Genomic DNA, 13,640 nt, shown 5'->3' on the forward strand with positions numbered 1-13,640 from the left:
GACCTTCAAAGTAGGCATTCTTATGGAAATTGGAGATTTATGGGATACTTTAGTTTGGAGAAGAGAATAAAACACTAGAAATGAGAACCTTTGTTCCACCCAGGGGGAGAGAGAAGGGGAGATGTAGGAGGTTAGGGGAGAAAGCATCTTTTGGATTCCAAGGAGGCAGACAGAGATAAAAAGGCTGTATGAGGTGAGATTTGGAAAATAGGCAGGAAGGAGTTAGAGCTCAGTTCTGGAGTCAGCCAGACTTGGGTTCAAATGCAGACTGACTAACCACCTGGGTGATCTCCCGCAGTAACTTAGCCTCTTTGATAGGCCAACAGTATAGGCTGTAGTCTAGAGTGAGGCCAGTAGAGTTTTCATCCTGACTCGGTGATCTTAGGCAAGTAATTTAACCTCTCTGTGCCTCACTTTTCTCCTCTGTGAAATGTAAAGAACACCCACCTTCTAAGGTGTCATAAGGACTTGGAATAGTTAAAGTGCTTAAAACAGTGCCTGGGACATTGGCAATCACTCAACACATGTTAGCTATTATTGTTATTACCTCTGGAGTTTTTCTCCAAATGTAGCAGCAAGAAACTTTTAGCTAACATATACATTTTTTTATTTGGATAGTTATAAATTTATTTTCAAGTGTATTAAAATATGTGACTAGCACATCAAAGCTGTGGTTTTGCTAATGTTATTGCTTAGGGCAAGGCTATGTAGAAAAAGGGAATCAATTTAAAGTTAATTTAAAGAATAAGGAAAGTTAGTAAAGTAAAATAAAAGTCAATTAAAAATATAATATTGGTGGACTGTGGAAGAAAATCATGCAGGAAAGACTTGAATGGCTGAAAATTTTGGGAAATAATCTATAATGCCATGTTCCCTTCTGCTAAAAAACAACAACAAGGCATATGGGTGGAGAAAGCAGGCTGGGAAAATGATAGACCAAGACCCTGTCAAAACTTTGCCTCTTCGTTGGCCTGCGGACCAAAGGGTCCCGGGTTCCATTCAGGTCAAGGCCACGACCTCGGTTGCAGGCTCCTCCGTGGCCAGGGCCAGTGCAGGAGGCAACCAATCCATGTGCTTCTCTCACATGGATGTTTCTCTCTCTTTTCCTTTCTCTTCCACTCTCTCTAAAAGATCAATGGAAAAATATCCTCGGGTGAGGATTAACAAAAAAGCAAACAACAAAACAAAAAAACAAACAAAAAACTTTGCCTCTTCTCCCCCCCCCCCCCCCCCCCCCGCCCTCTCCCTTGCGTAATCACTGCTCTTCTCTTGTGAAGTCGAAAGGAGAGCCCAGGCAAGCGATGCCTAAGGCCCTGATGAATTTTTGAGCCCCTAAGGCATTGTGGATTGGGAGAGCTCAGGGGAGGGAGGCTGAATTGAAAGGCCCAGCTCTGGAAACCGAAAGGCAACTCCCCAACTTCCCTCTCCCGTGGTGTTCAGGGCGATTCGGGCCTCTCTGATTTTCTTTGGATCACTGGGTCAATCAGTCAGCCAATGCCTCAGGAGAAGTTTAATTAAGCTCAGATCGCGGGCGCGGGCTGCCAAAGGTCTCCCTGCCCGCCTTGTCCCCAGCACACTCTTGCAAAGCCCCTCCCCCTCCCCGCCCGGTCCCGCCCCACAGGCCCGCAGCCCGCGCATGCGCGTCGGCAGGACGCCCAGCACTCCGCAGCAGGCTGGGCTTCCAGAACGGCGTTGCAAACTGTTGCATCAGACAGCAAGCAGCCAGCCGGGCCGCCAGGGTTTCTAGGAAGATAGGAAGGGTTTGAGATCCTCTGTGGTCTCTTGGGGACGCTGGCTGTCACTCACGGTGTTTACACGCTGGTAACACAAGCCCCTGAAATCTCAAGCTTGCACCAGTCGCCAGTCAGGCGAGGGCCTTAGCCACAGGTGAAATTCGCTGAACTCCTTTGCTCCAGCCCCACCCATGGCCCCAGGCTGGACCAACTGAACTGAACTCGGTCGGCTTTATTTAATAGCATGGGCCCTGAAGGAATGAGCTGGGTTTGATTTCTCTTCCTAAGTACAAGAATGCCCCTGAGGAATTTCTCACTCCGTGAAAGTGCAAAACTAATTTCCTCAGACAAGTGCTGTTGCCGGTTCCCAAAAGGGCTTGGAAAGATCCCAGCAGGAATGTTCAGTGGTTTCCAATTCTCTTCACCCCAGCAGCTGGACACGCAGACACTGACCACCACGAACTTCCTGGTGGGTGGACCCGCTTTTTCCACAGATAGGCGTTCTTTTAGACATATCTTAGGCCCCCATGTTTTGAAGACTTTGGACATCAGCCAGAGAATGCACGACCAGAAACCTATGCAGACACCACACATACAATGAGTTCTCTAGATTCAAATGGTTCTGCAACTCAGGTTAGGACAAGTCCTCCTTTCTCTCCACCATTCTGGTCTCACAGCCACCGCCCTCCTGAAGAGGAGAGAAAATAATGCTGGATCTAGAAGGATGGGGCAGTCTTAGGGGTGGGATATTCAAGAAGAATAAGAATACTGATTTGGAATCTACTTTCTAAAGGGATTTCCAGGGACATAGTCTGAATTCTATGGTCCAATCCTTTATTTATTTATTTATTTATTTATTTATTTATTTATTTATTTATTATTTATTTATTTATTGGGAATGGGTCAAGACCAAGGTTACTTAGTATTAATAGAGTTTCCCAAAAGACAAACACTGGCAGTTTACCTTAGGCCTTCTGTTTTTCCTAGGGTGTTGATGGTAAAAATCTATTTCATTTGAAGGATCTTGAAAGCTAAAACAGGCCTAGTGTTTTTTCTTCCCCTCATTATTATGAATCAGTCATTCCTAAGATTCAATTTAAAAAAATGACCTGAAAATTCATAAGCATTATCTGACACGTCCCTTTGTCAGATAGTCACTGTCTGTTTAAGCCAACAATTTTCTTTGACCAGTGGGGTATTATGGCACTATGAGATTTTTTTTTATTGTAATAGATGCTTCATAAATATGGCCCCAACTGTTTCTGTCATCAACAGTGATCTTGTGAACTGAAGGAGTGACTAGGAAGGATGAAAAGGATTGTGGACAAGTGCTGTAGTATTTCCAGGTCCTGCTTCTGAGGGTATATCAGAGCCCAGAACTTCTGCCAAATGGGTGTCAGCAAGATGCTCTATAGGGTCAGGGGGCTGCCAGGAGCTGATAAAATGTCAGATATGTATGTAAATACTTCACACCTGGGGAAGCAAGTCTTTTAGTATTGCAGGGCCTCTGCAGGCATGAAAGTTGGAGGTCAGGAGCCAGGTAGGAATGGGAAAAAGTGAGCTCAAAGCCCATGTCAGATTCTCTGCTGTATCCTCAGCACCTACAGATAGTGGGCTCTTGGTGCATGTTTATAGAATAAATGCATTGAAAAAAAAAATGAGGGAAGGAGCAGAGAGAGAAAAGATCAAAGAAGTCCAAGGATTTTGTAAGAGGCAGGCTGGGATGTTCAGAGCGCTCTAGTAGGAGGTAAGAGAAGAATCCTAGTTCAAAGACCTAGGGCAAGGGATTGAGAACTGTTAAGGGATAAGTCGCCTGAGGCCCCTTCTGCTTGGTTTCCTTGTTTGGAAAGGCCTCCAGTTGGTGATTCCAGAGTATGCAGTCACTCTGTGTAACCAAGCCTGATGACATCATCAACGATTGCCTCACCTTGACTGGATTCCCAGAGCAAACTTCTGGAAAAGTGAGGGGTCTGAGGGGAGTGTGTATCTGAGATCCAGAGGACAGGAAAATCCCCCAGAAGCCTCACTTTAAAACCATAAGCAAAGTGGTGGCCCAGATGGTTAGATGATGCAGACATAAATGAAAAGTGTGATTTGTTTTCCACATTTATTGGGCACTCAAAGAATCTAGACACTATACTGAGCCCAAACCCAGACAAAGCTCCTGTTCTAAGAGCTTATGATCTAAATTCCTTGTGGAAAGTCTGTCTTTGAAATGTTTAAGGCACCTCATTTGATCCGCATTTCCACTTCAAGTCATGTACCTCCTTCCTGAGAAACCCACCGCATTTGAAGTTTGTAGCTGGCCTTCCTTCTGTTTTTACTATTTACGTGCCAATTTAAAGGGTGGAGAGAGCCACATTAGTTTTAAAATAAAACACAAATAGCAGAATGAGGTTTGGTTAAAGTAAAAACCACAGAAGGGATTTTTTTTCTCCCTCTCATACTTTTCAGATTTTCCTAGAACCACCTTTATTTTCTCAGAGCCCAGACATAGAAAGTGAGTGGGCCTCTCCGGATGCTCTTCCAAGAGAAAGCTAAAGCCTCATGCCTGTTCTCTCATTGCACCTTTAGGTTTTGTTTTTCTTTTTAGACAACTGAGTCCTAAGTGGGGGCTCAGAAAACAATTGAAGCCCCTAATTCACATGTGGTGTTTCTCAAGCATTCAGAGTAGATTTGGGTTTGTTTTTGCATGGTTTATACCTTACCTCTTCTGTTCAGTTGCATCAGCTTGTACATTCTGGGTGATGGGGACATGGTTTGAACGTCAGACCCCCCCTAAGGGGTTCCCAGCATTGCCATTTACCAGTCGTGTGAGCTCATCTGTCAAGTGAGAATAATGATGCAAACCTCTCATGCCTGCAGTGAGGATTAAGGTCTCAAGGCACAGGAAGGACAGCACAAAACACATTGCAGCTATGTCGGAAATAGATCTTTTCATCTATTTGCTCCTTCCTTAACCACCTCCTCCTCCTATTTTGAAGAAGGAAAGAAAATTAGTTATCTACTCCAAGTGGTTGATTTATCCCCATTTTATATCAACAAAGGGCCCATGACAAGAAGAGAGACAGCCCAAACTTTCAAGCACCTGAGCCTTTAAATAGGGTGGATCAGTATTCTTTGCCTCTCAGCAAGAGGTGACTAAACCAGCAGTATAGGGACTAGGGAAACCTCGAAGGCCAATGGTGGGGTGGCCGGAGCTCAGGAGATAGGGAAGAGTGGTCGGGAAAGCAGGCCCAGAGCTGAGGTGAGGGGCCAGAGGGGTGGCAGCCACCAAAAAATAAAATAAAATAAAATAAACAAACAAAAAAAATCCCACCGGCTTTGGGGGTTCCGAGTTTCCTGGTCTGCAGGTCGAACCTGCCAGTCCAGGGGCCTGGTGCCTTGGGACCCGAGGCACGTGCGGCAGCGCCCTCTGCCGGCCGCGATGGAATAATCGTCAACTCCGCGCCGGCCCCACCGCCCTTGGAGGTGGGACCCGGGATCCCTCCGGCTGCCTCCGCCTCTGCTCCAGCCTTTGCGAGGAACGCGCTGCCTGGTCTCCGACAGGATTTCGGGAGACGAGTCCCTTTCTGACGCCTGCGGGCTGAGCAGAGATGATGCTATGCTCAGAAATAATTGATTCACCCGGGGATCGGAGGCCGCGGGAACCCACCCAAACTCCGAAGACGCTGCGCCTCTTGGGGTTCAGAGGCAAAAGCCCGCTGGGCTGTCGCAGGCGGTTTGAAAGTGTCGTCGTCTATAGCCAAGACGGGTTCTGCCGACAGAGAGGAGCCCTGGGTTCGCTTTCTGCCTCATCCGCTTCCAGCTAGGTGACCTTGGGCAAGGTACTTAAATTTCCGCGTGCCGTAGCTTCCTCATCTTTAAGATGAAGGGAATGATCCCGGCGTAGCGGATTGACATTAGGAGTAATGGGGTCAGACAGCCTGGGGTGGAATTCTGGCGCTGACATCAGCTAGCTGTGTGCTTGCGGCAAGTCACTTAACCTCTCTGTGCCCCCGTTTCCTGCCGAATAGGATAATAGCGGTACTCACCTTCCAGGGTTGTTGCCTGTAAAGCGCTTAACACCGTGCCTGGCACACAGTAAGCGCTCAATAAAAGGTGGCTATTACGGTTGTTGTCGTTATTATTGTTCTTAAGTCCGCTGAGCAGAAAACTCTAGCTGGTGGCTATTATTTGTCTCTTTCTTGGGTCCTGCTATTTCTTTCCGGGCATTGTTAAAATCTTTTACCATGCGCTCGCGTCCTTATCAGTTGCCAAAGGACAGCCGCCTTCCCGAGTTTGGAAAATCGAGGTTCCCTTGGAGGAGGGCCAAGGACGTGGTCGCGGGCTGCAAGGACCAGGACCTCCCCGGAGGACGCCCGCGCCTCGCCGCGCCGCGCCGCCCCACGCGTGCCTCCATTAGCGCGCGTCAGAGCCGCAGTGACGTCGCCCGGTCCGCGGGAGGTCGGGAGGCGCGGCCTGGAGTGGCGGGGAGTCTGGGGTGGCGGGGTTGGTCGGGATGGCCCTGCTGTCCCCGGCGGCTGCAGTCAGGGCAGCCGGAGGAGCGCGGGGAGGCCGCAGGCTGCAGTGCCTGCATGAGCCGGGCGCGCTCGGGCTCCGCCTGCAGCCCCGCAGGGAAGCCCGAGGTGCCACACCTTCCCCGGTGCCCCTGCAGTGGGACGCGGGGCTAACCTCCCGGCGGCCGCTCAGCGTCTGCGTGCTCCTTCCCCTCCGGTTCTTCTCTCCGCCAGACTGGCCCCAATCCCATCACTGATGATCCTCCAGCGACCTGCTCAGCTTCTTCTTCCTCTCCCCTCCCCTCCTGGACCCGCTCATTTGCTGTGAGTGGTTAATAACCACCCACATGAGGCGCCTCCCACACCCAGCTTTCCCTCCGCACCCCCTGGCACGCCCATCCCATTGCTTGCCGGACAGTTCCACTTGGCTTGCCCCGCACGAACCTCTAACTTGCCGCGTCTTGCCCCTATTACAGTCCATCTCAGAGATGGCGCTACCACCCACCCCATCGTCCTAGATGCCTCCTCGCCTTCCCTCCTAAATACGTCCCCAGGCACGCTCCATGCTTCATCCTAATTCCAGCCTGGTTTAGGCTATTAACATTCCGCTCAAAGATCTCCTTGTCTGCACTCCTACCTCATTCACATCCACTCGAGCGAGCCACCTACAATCCATGTCTGATGGTTAAGCTTAAGGTTGCGCTGATGCCAAGCCCTCTGTGTCTTGGACACGCTGGCCTGCCATTTTCCCATCTAACACCTCTAGAGTTGGGACCAAGAATTTGAAGGTTGTCAATGTATTTATTGCTGTTGGGCCCTACCCAGGGAATTTGCATCTCACTCCCCCTCCTCCCCTAATTGTCTGCTTCTTACTCATTCTCCAAAGCTTAAGAGGTGAGTCATCTCTTTAAGAATGCCGTCCTTATTCCACTATCTGGCTGAGTGGAAGTGTCTCTGGGCCCCAACACTTACCACCCCCGCTGCTTTCATCATACTGGGGATAAAGACCTGACCCTTCAAGATGGCCTGTGAGGCCCTGCATGCTCTGTGCACCACCTCCCCCCATCCTCACCTCCAGCCCCTTCCTCCCTCTGCTCCCATCACACCGAGGGTCTCAGTTCCTAGTCTCTTTGTTCATTCACCCTCCCACCTCAGGGTCTTCGCACAGCCTGTTCTTTCTGCCTGGTACACCTTTTGCCCTTCCTTACCTACTCAATGTTTGCTCTCATCCTAAGTAAGCACCATTTCCTCAGGGACACCTTCTCTGAACCCTCTCCCACCCCAACCCCGATTCAGTCAAATCCTCCTTTGATAGATCAAAGCATATAAAAAACTAGAGAATAATATCAACATCTTTTTCTTCTCTGCCCCTCCTCTACCACCCCCTCCGCCCTTTGTCAAAGCTTAACATTTGCTAATTTTTCTTCAAATATTTTCTTTCACACACACACACACACACACACACACACACACACTTTTATTGATTTCAGAGAGGAAGGGAGAGAAAGAAGGAGATGGAAATATCAATGATGAGAGAGAATCATTGATCGGCTACCTCCTGCACACCCCTTACTGAGGATTGAGCCCACAACCCCTGCATGTGCCCAACAGGGAATTGAACCGTGACCTCCTGGTTCATAGGTCTATGCTCAACCACTGAGCCATGCTGGCTGGGCCAAATCTTTTCTTAAGGACATAAAACTTTACAAATCCAGGTGGAGCCCTCTGAACCTAAGGTACCCACTCTCCTGCATTTGGGGTTTATCATTCCCATGCATGTTTTTTAATTTTTACTACATGTATTTCTGCCTATAAACACTTTATAGAATTGTTTGGCATGTTTGTAAACTGAAGAAATGGCATTATATTGATTATATTATTGTGCAGCTTGCTTTCTTCACTCAGCATTATGATTTTGAAATGTACTCTTACGGATACATGTAGTTCTAGATCATGTTCACCAAATTTTACTTACCTGTCTCCTTCTGGAAGACATTCAGCTTATTTTCAAATTAGTTTGTTCTTGGGGACAGTGCTACAATTAATATTTTTTATCCCTTCCCCCTTGTATGAAAATGAGCCATCTGGGTAGATACTTGGGTGTGGAATTGCTGAGTTCAGGTCATTCAAATTAGCAGCTTCCCTCAGCATGACTAAGCAGTTTTTCAAAGTGGTAGGACCAGTTTACTCTTCGAGAGCAACATATGAGTTCCCATGGTTGGCATCCTTAGCAACACTTGGTAATGTCAGTCTTTAATTTTTTTGCCAAGCTGATGGGTGTGACATGGTAATCTCAATGCTTTAATTTGCAATTCCCTATTTACAAGAGAGATTGAGGCCCGGCCGGTGTGGCTTAGTGGTTGAGCATCTGACCTATGAACCAGAAGGTCAGGGTTCAATTCCCAGTCAGGACACATGCCCAGGTTGCAGGCTCGATCCCCAGTGCGGGCCGTGCAAGAGGCAGCCGATCAATGATTCTCTCTTATCATTGATGTTTCTATCTCTCTCTCTTTCTTCCTTCCTCTGAAATCAATAAAAATATATTTAAAAAAAGAGACTGGGTATACTTTCATTTGTTTATTGGCCATTTGCCTTCTGTCTTTTTAAAATTGGCCATTGATTTATCTGACAGTGCTTCTACTGGATTATCTCTTATTAAGTGTAGGCGTTCTTTATGTATTCTGGATACTACTCCTTTGTCCGGCTGTAGCCCATCTGGTGTCTTTGACTCCACTGCAGCTTTAAATCTGTGTGATTATTTGATTAATGTCTGACTTTCCCGCCAGACTACAAACTCCATGGGAAGAGGGACCATCCCTGGCAACGCATACAGTGTCTAACACACACCAGGACTCAATGAACACTTCCGGACTGAATTGTATTGACATCATTGTCTGTTTGTTTGTTTATTATTTATTTATTTATTTTTACTTATTTATTTTTTTGCTGCAAAAAGCTTTATTGTTTCATTTGGTCCAATGCATGGGAGAGGGCTCCAGGGTGGTGAAAAGAATGGCTAGTAGTTTCAGGAAGAGGCTCAGGTAAAAGCCAGACACCAGGGGATGCAGAGGACCCCTCAAAGGCCTCTGGGCCCCAAAGGCTCCTAGTCGTGCTTGAGGGTGAGCCTTTCGAAGGGATACTCGCCCAGCCCAGCCTGGGGGCCGGCAGCCTGCAGAGGTGAGTCAGGTGTCACCCATCTTCTTTTTTTTTTTTTTTTTTTTAAAATATATTTTATTGATATTTTACAGAGAGGAAGGGAGAGGGATAGAGAGTTAGAAACATCGATGAGAGAGAAACATCGATCAGCTGCCTCCTGCACACCCCCCACTGGGGATGTGCCCGCAACCAAGGCACATGCCCTTGACCGGAATCAAACCTGGGACCTTTCAGTCCGCAGGCTGACGCTCTATCCACTGAGCCAAACCGGTTTCAGCTCCCATCTTCTTGATGAGTTTCACCTCCTCACCCAGGAAGTGGTTCTCCCGGAAGACACAGAGATGAGGGTCTGCGCGGGTAGAACCCGGGGCTCGCAGCTCCAGAAGGGCCTGGTTCAGGTTCCTCTCCAAGGCCAGGGCGGCTTCCCTGGCATCCTGAGTTTTGCCCACTCATCCTGGGGAGGCCTCAGCACGTCCTGGAAGAGAATGCGGCCATGGCTCTGGTTTTGCAACTTTAAGAGATGCTCAGCACCCTGGAGCTTCTTCTCTGCCAACTCCCAGAGGAAGTGGCCTACACCCTCGAGAGCCACATCATCCTGGTTGAAATAGAAGCCCCGAGAGAGGTAGGTGTGGGAGGCCCGCAGATGCAGGTTGGCCAGGCGGTTGACCGCAGTCTCCACCTCGGTGGAATAATCCTGACAAATTTGGGAGCTCATGGTTGTTCGACAATAAGGAGTTAAGGCAGAAAAACGAAAACAAAAACAAAAACAAACCAGTGTGTTGGCTGGTCCCAGAGGTGGTTCTGAAGGTGGTGACTGGATAAGACACAGAAGAGTGGCTGAAGTTGGAAGAAGGGGTGTCCCTGGGTCTGTTCCATACAAACACTGTGGAAGCAAGAGACAGACCCGGGACCTCGGAGGGTACTGCGAGAGGCTGTGGCCAGGCAGCTTCTTATTTATTTATTTAATTTATTTATTTTGTTAATCCTCACCTGAATATATATTGTTTTTTTTTTAAATATATTTTATTGATATTTCACAGAGAGGAAGGGAGAGGGATAGAGAGCTAGAAACATCGATGAGAGAGAAACATCGATCAGCCGCCTCCTGCACACCTCCCACTGGGGATGTGCCCACAACCAAGGTACATGCCCTTGACTGGAATCGAACCCAGGACCCCTCAGTCCGCAGGCCGACGCTCTATCCACTGAGCCAAACCGGTTTCGGCTGAATATATATTGTTTAAAATACATTTTTATTGATTTCAGAGAGGAAGGGAGAGAGAGAGAGAAAAACATCAATGATGAGAGAGAATCATTGATAGGCTGCCTTCTGCACGCCCCCTACTGGGGATGGAGCCCACAACCCAGGCAGACATGTGCCCTGATTGGGAATCGAACTGTGACCTCCTCGTTCATAGGTCTACACACAACCATGGAACCCACCAGCCAGGCCCGAGGATATTTTTCCATTGATTTTCAGAGAGAGTGGGAGGGAGGGAGAGAGACGCAGACAGAGAAACACCGATGTGAGAGAGACACATCGATTGGTTGCCTCCCATATGCCCCTGACCAGGGCCAGGGATGGCACTTACAACCTAGGCATGAGCCCTTGACCAGAATCAAACCCAGGACCCTTCAGTCCTCAGGCCAATGCTCCACCCACTAAGCCAAACCGGCTAGGGCAGGGGTCGGCAAACTCATTAGTCAACAGAGCCAAATATCAACAGTGCAACGACTGAAATTTCTTTTGAGAGCCAAATTTTTTAAACTTAAACTTCTAACGCCACTTCTTCAAAATAGACTCGCCCAGGCAGTGGTATTTTGTAGAAGAGCCACACTCAAGGGGCCAAAGAGCCGCATGTGGCTCACGAACCGCAGTTTGCCGACCACTGGGCTAGGGCATCATTTGTCTTCTTAAATGCTCAGAACTCACCCTCAATGACCCACAAGGTGATAAACTTCTTGAGACCAGGAATCTGGAGCGATCTTATTCATTTTTGTATCTCCATCTTTTTATCCATCACAACATACCTCTGGCACAGAGTATATATCCAGTCATTTTTGTTTAATTAATTTCCTTTGGGCTATCTCTTTCTTTCTTCTCTTCTCAACCCATCTTATATCTCTAAAACCAGTTATATTACCTATAAAGTGAATGAATACTAGAAACCTCCTCGGCTATTTAGTAGAATCACACAGTATAATGTATGTAAGTAAGTAGAGCAGTACTTAGCACACAGTTGGCGCTCAATAAGTGGTGGCTTTTGTTATTCCCACAACAATCATTTTGGTGACTAAAGATACTCGCTGTTTAATTTTAACAAAGTTCTTTCAGACAGAGAATAAAAGTGAAATTTCAAAAGATCTGGTGAGCAGGGTTTTTTTTTTTTTTTTTTACACCTTTATTGGCATTTGACCCACTACATAAGGCTCAGTCCCAACATGATCTCTCAAAAGCATCAAATCTCATTCTTCTCCTTTTCTTTTTTAAATTCCAGATATATCAAAGGCACATGAACCATACATAGAATTCAAACCTTTAAGTGGAAACACATAAAGGCCAGTTCTGTGTCTTTGGCCAGAAGTCAGAGAGCAGAAAGGAGTTCTGTCAGTGATACTGGGCGGGAGCTGGTGGCTGCAGCCAGGGACAAAAGCGGAATTCTTACATCTGTTCCCTACATCTGCCATCGATTGTGTGACCTTTGCTCTATTCATAAAATGAAGATAATAATTCTTGCTTTTTCTGGAGGTTGAACTTCATTAGTTACTCATTCTTAAATGCTTTGAGATTCTCAACATGAAAGGCAGGTTGGCCTTATTTAAACAGCTCTCCCAGTCGGTAAGTGGCCCAGCAACATCTGTCCACGTAACGCAGGAATCTGATCCCCATTTTATCATAAAGTGAGGCCAGGAAGGTGGATTTGTCCACCCGGAATTGTAAGTTGCCATCAGACAGGGAGACCCCCTTCATCTCTGGCTGCAGGTGTGCAAGAATGAGAAATCTCAGGGCAGCCTGTTTCATCAAGATGTAATACTATCCAGAGGCCCCTCATCTCTAGGGTTTCATCTCCGCCCGAGGACAGAGGGTGGCTGCACAGTGCCCACTGCAGTGCGAGCCCGCCGGAGAGAACAGAGCCACAGCGAGGGACTGCTGGCCGCCGCCTCTCCCAGAAGCCCCCGAAGGAACTGGGGAGAGATGTAACAGAAGGAGGTGGGCTGACCCGGAAAGCAGAATCCGCAGCCCCTCTAGAGGCTGACCTCCTCCACTCAGAGGACGAAGATCACTGGGTGACAGTTCCGTGTAGCAGCGGCCAAGAGTTAAGCTGGCCCTCCTGTGACCGTGGGAACCAGCAGTAACATGACGGAGGAGAGAACCCTGGAGCCAGAAGACCAGGCTTTCAAATCCAATCGCAAAACACACCAGCTGTGCAACTTGGTCACTAGACCTCTCTGAGCCTCAGAGCTTCAACTGTGGGTGGAGTTCATAACACCAGCCTGTGAGGGTTGTTAGGAAGATGAAACACGAAGAGGCCTGTGACAGGGTGCCCCTCGTGGAAGGGTTTCAGTCACTACGCATTACCAAGTTTAAAACACTCAACGCGCTAGGACCCAGCAGAGCTCACCCCATTGACTTTTTAAAGCAATTTTCTTTCTCTGTATCCTTAAAGCAATACTTGTACATGCAAGATGATGCCGTGGAAAACAAGCCTCTGTCATTGGAATCTAGCCTCACCTGTTTCCCTTCCCTGGTTGGCAGCGAATATTCCCAGGTTCTGGTGTATCTTTCAGAGATATTCTGTGCATGTTTAAGGATCCATGTGGATTTTAAACTGTGCTTTCTTTTTACACAGATGACTTGCTATATACACTCCAATTACATTTTGCATTTTTTTTTCACTAAACAATGTGTCTTGAAAAAAATTCTCTATCAGTATATAGAGGTGCCCCATTCTGTGAAAGGCTGTATATCATTACATTGCATTTATTTAGCTAGTTCTCTGTGAATAGACGTTTAGGTTTGTATTAGTTTTCTATGGCTGCGGTAACAAATTACTACAAATGCAGTGACTTAAAACAACACAAATTACTTCACAGTTCAGAAGTCCACAGTGGGTCTGGATGAGCTTAAAATCAAGTTGTGGGCAGAATTCCTTCCTTTGGAGATGGGTTTCCTGGCCTTGCTAGCTTCTAGACACCACCTGAATTTCTCGGCTTGTGTCTCCTTCCCTCATCTTCAGAGCCAACAACTGTA

The 13,640-nt window shown here is 47.6% G+C and overlaps 1 long non-coding RNA gene and 1 pseudogene across 2 annotated transcripts; both read right to left on the reverse strand.

The window, feature by feature from the left end:
* Nucleotides 1-612: 612 nt before the first annotated feature.
* Nucleotides 613-6,537, reverse strand: LOC308233901. Its single transcript, XR_013959010.1, has 4 exons — nucleotides 5,768-6,537; nucleotides 5,053-5,319; nucleotides 4,442-4,556; nucleotides 613-2,421 (listed from the first exon to the last, which is right to left on the reverse strand). It is a non-coding gene; the product is annotated as an uncharacterized lncRNA (long non-coding RNA).
* Nucleotides 6,538-9,335: 2,798 nt separating this feature from the next.
* Nucleotides 9,336-10,103, reverse strand: LOC308258072 (ferritin light chain-like; annotated as a pseudogene). The gene is made up of 2 exons: nucleotides 9,647-10,103; nucleotides 9,336-9,401 (listed from the first exon to the last, which is right to left on the reverse strand). The product of its transcript is annotated as a ferritin light chain-like (transcript).
* Between the last annotated feature and the right edge of the window lie 3,537 nt (nucleotides 10,104-13,640).

Source organism: Plecotus auritus (assembly GCF_963455305.1).
Source record: "Plecotus auritus genome assembly, chromosome: 9".
NCBI lineage: Eukaryota > Metazoa > Chordata > Mammalia > Chiroptera > Vespertilionidae > Plecotus > Plecotus auritus.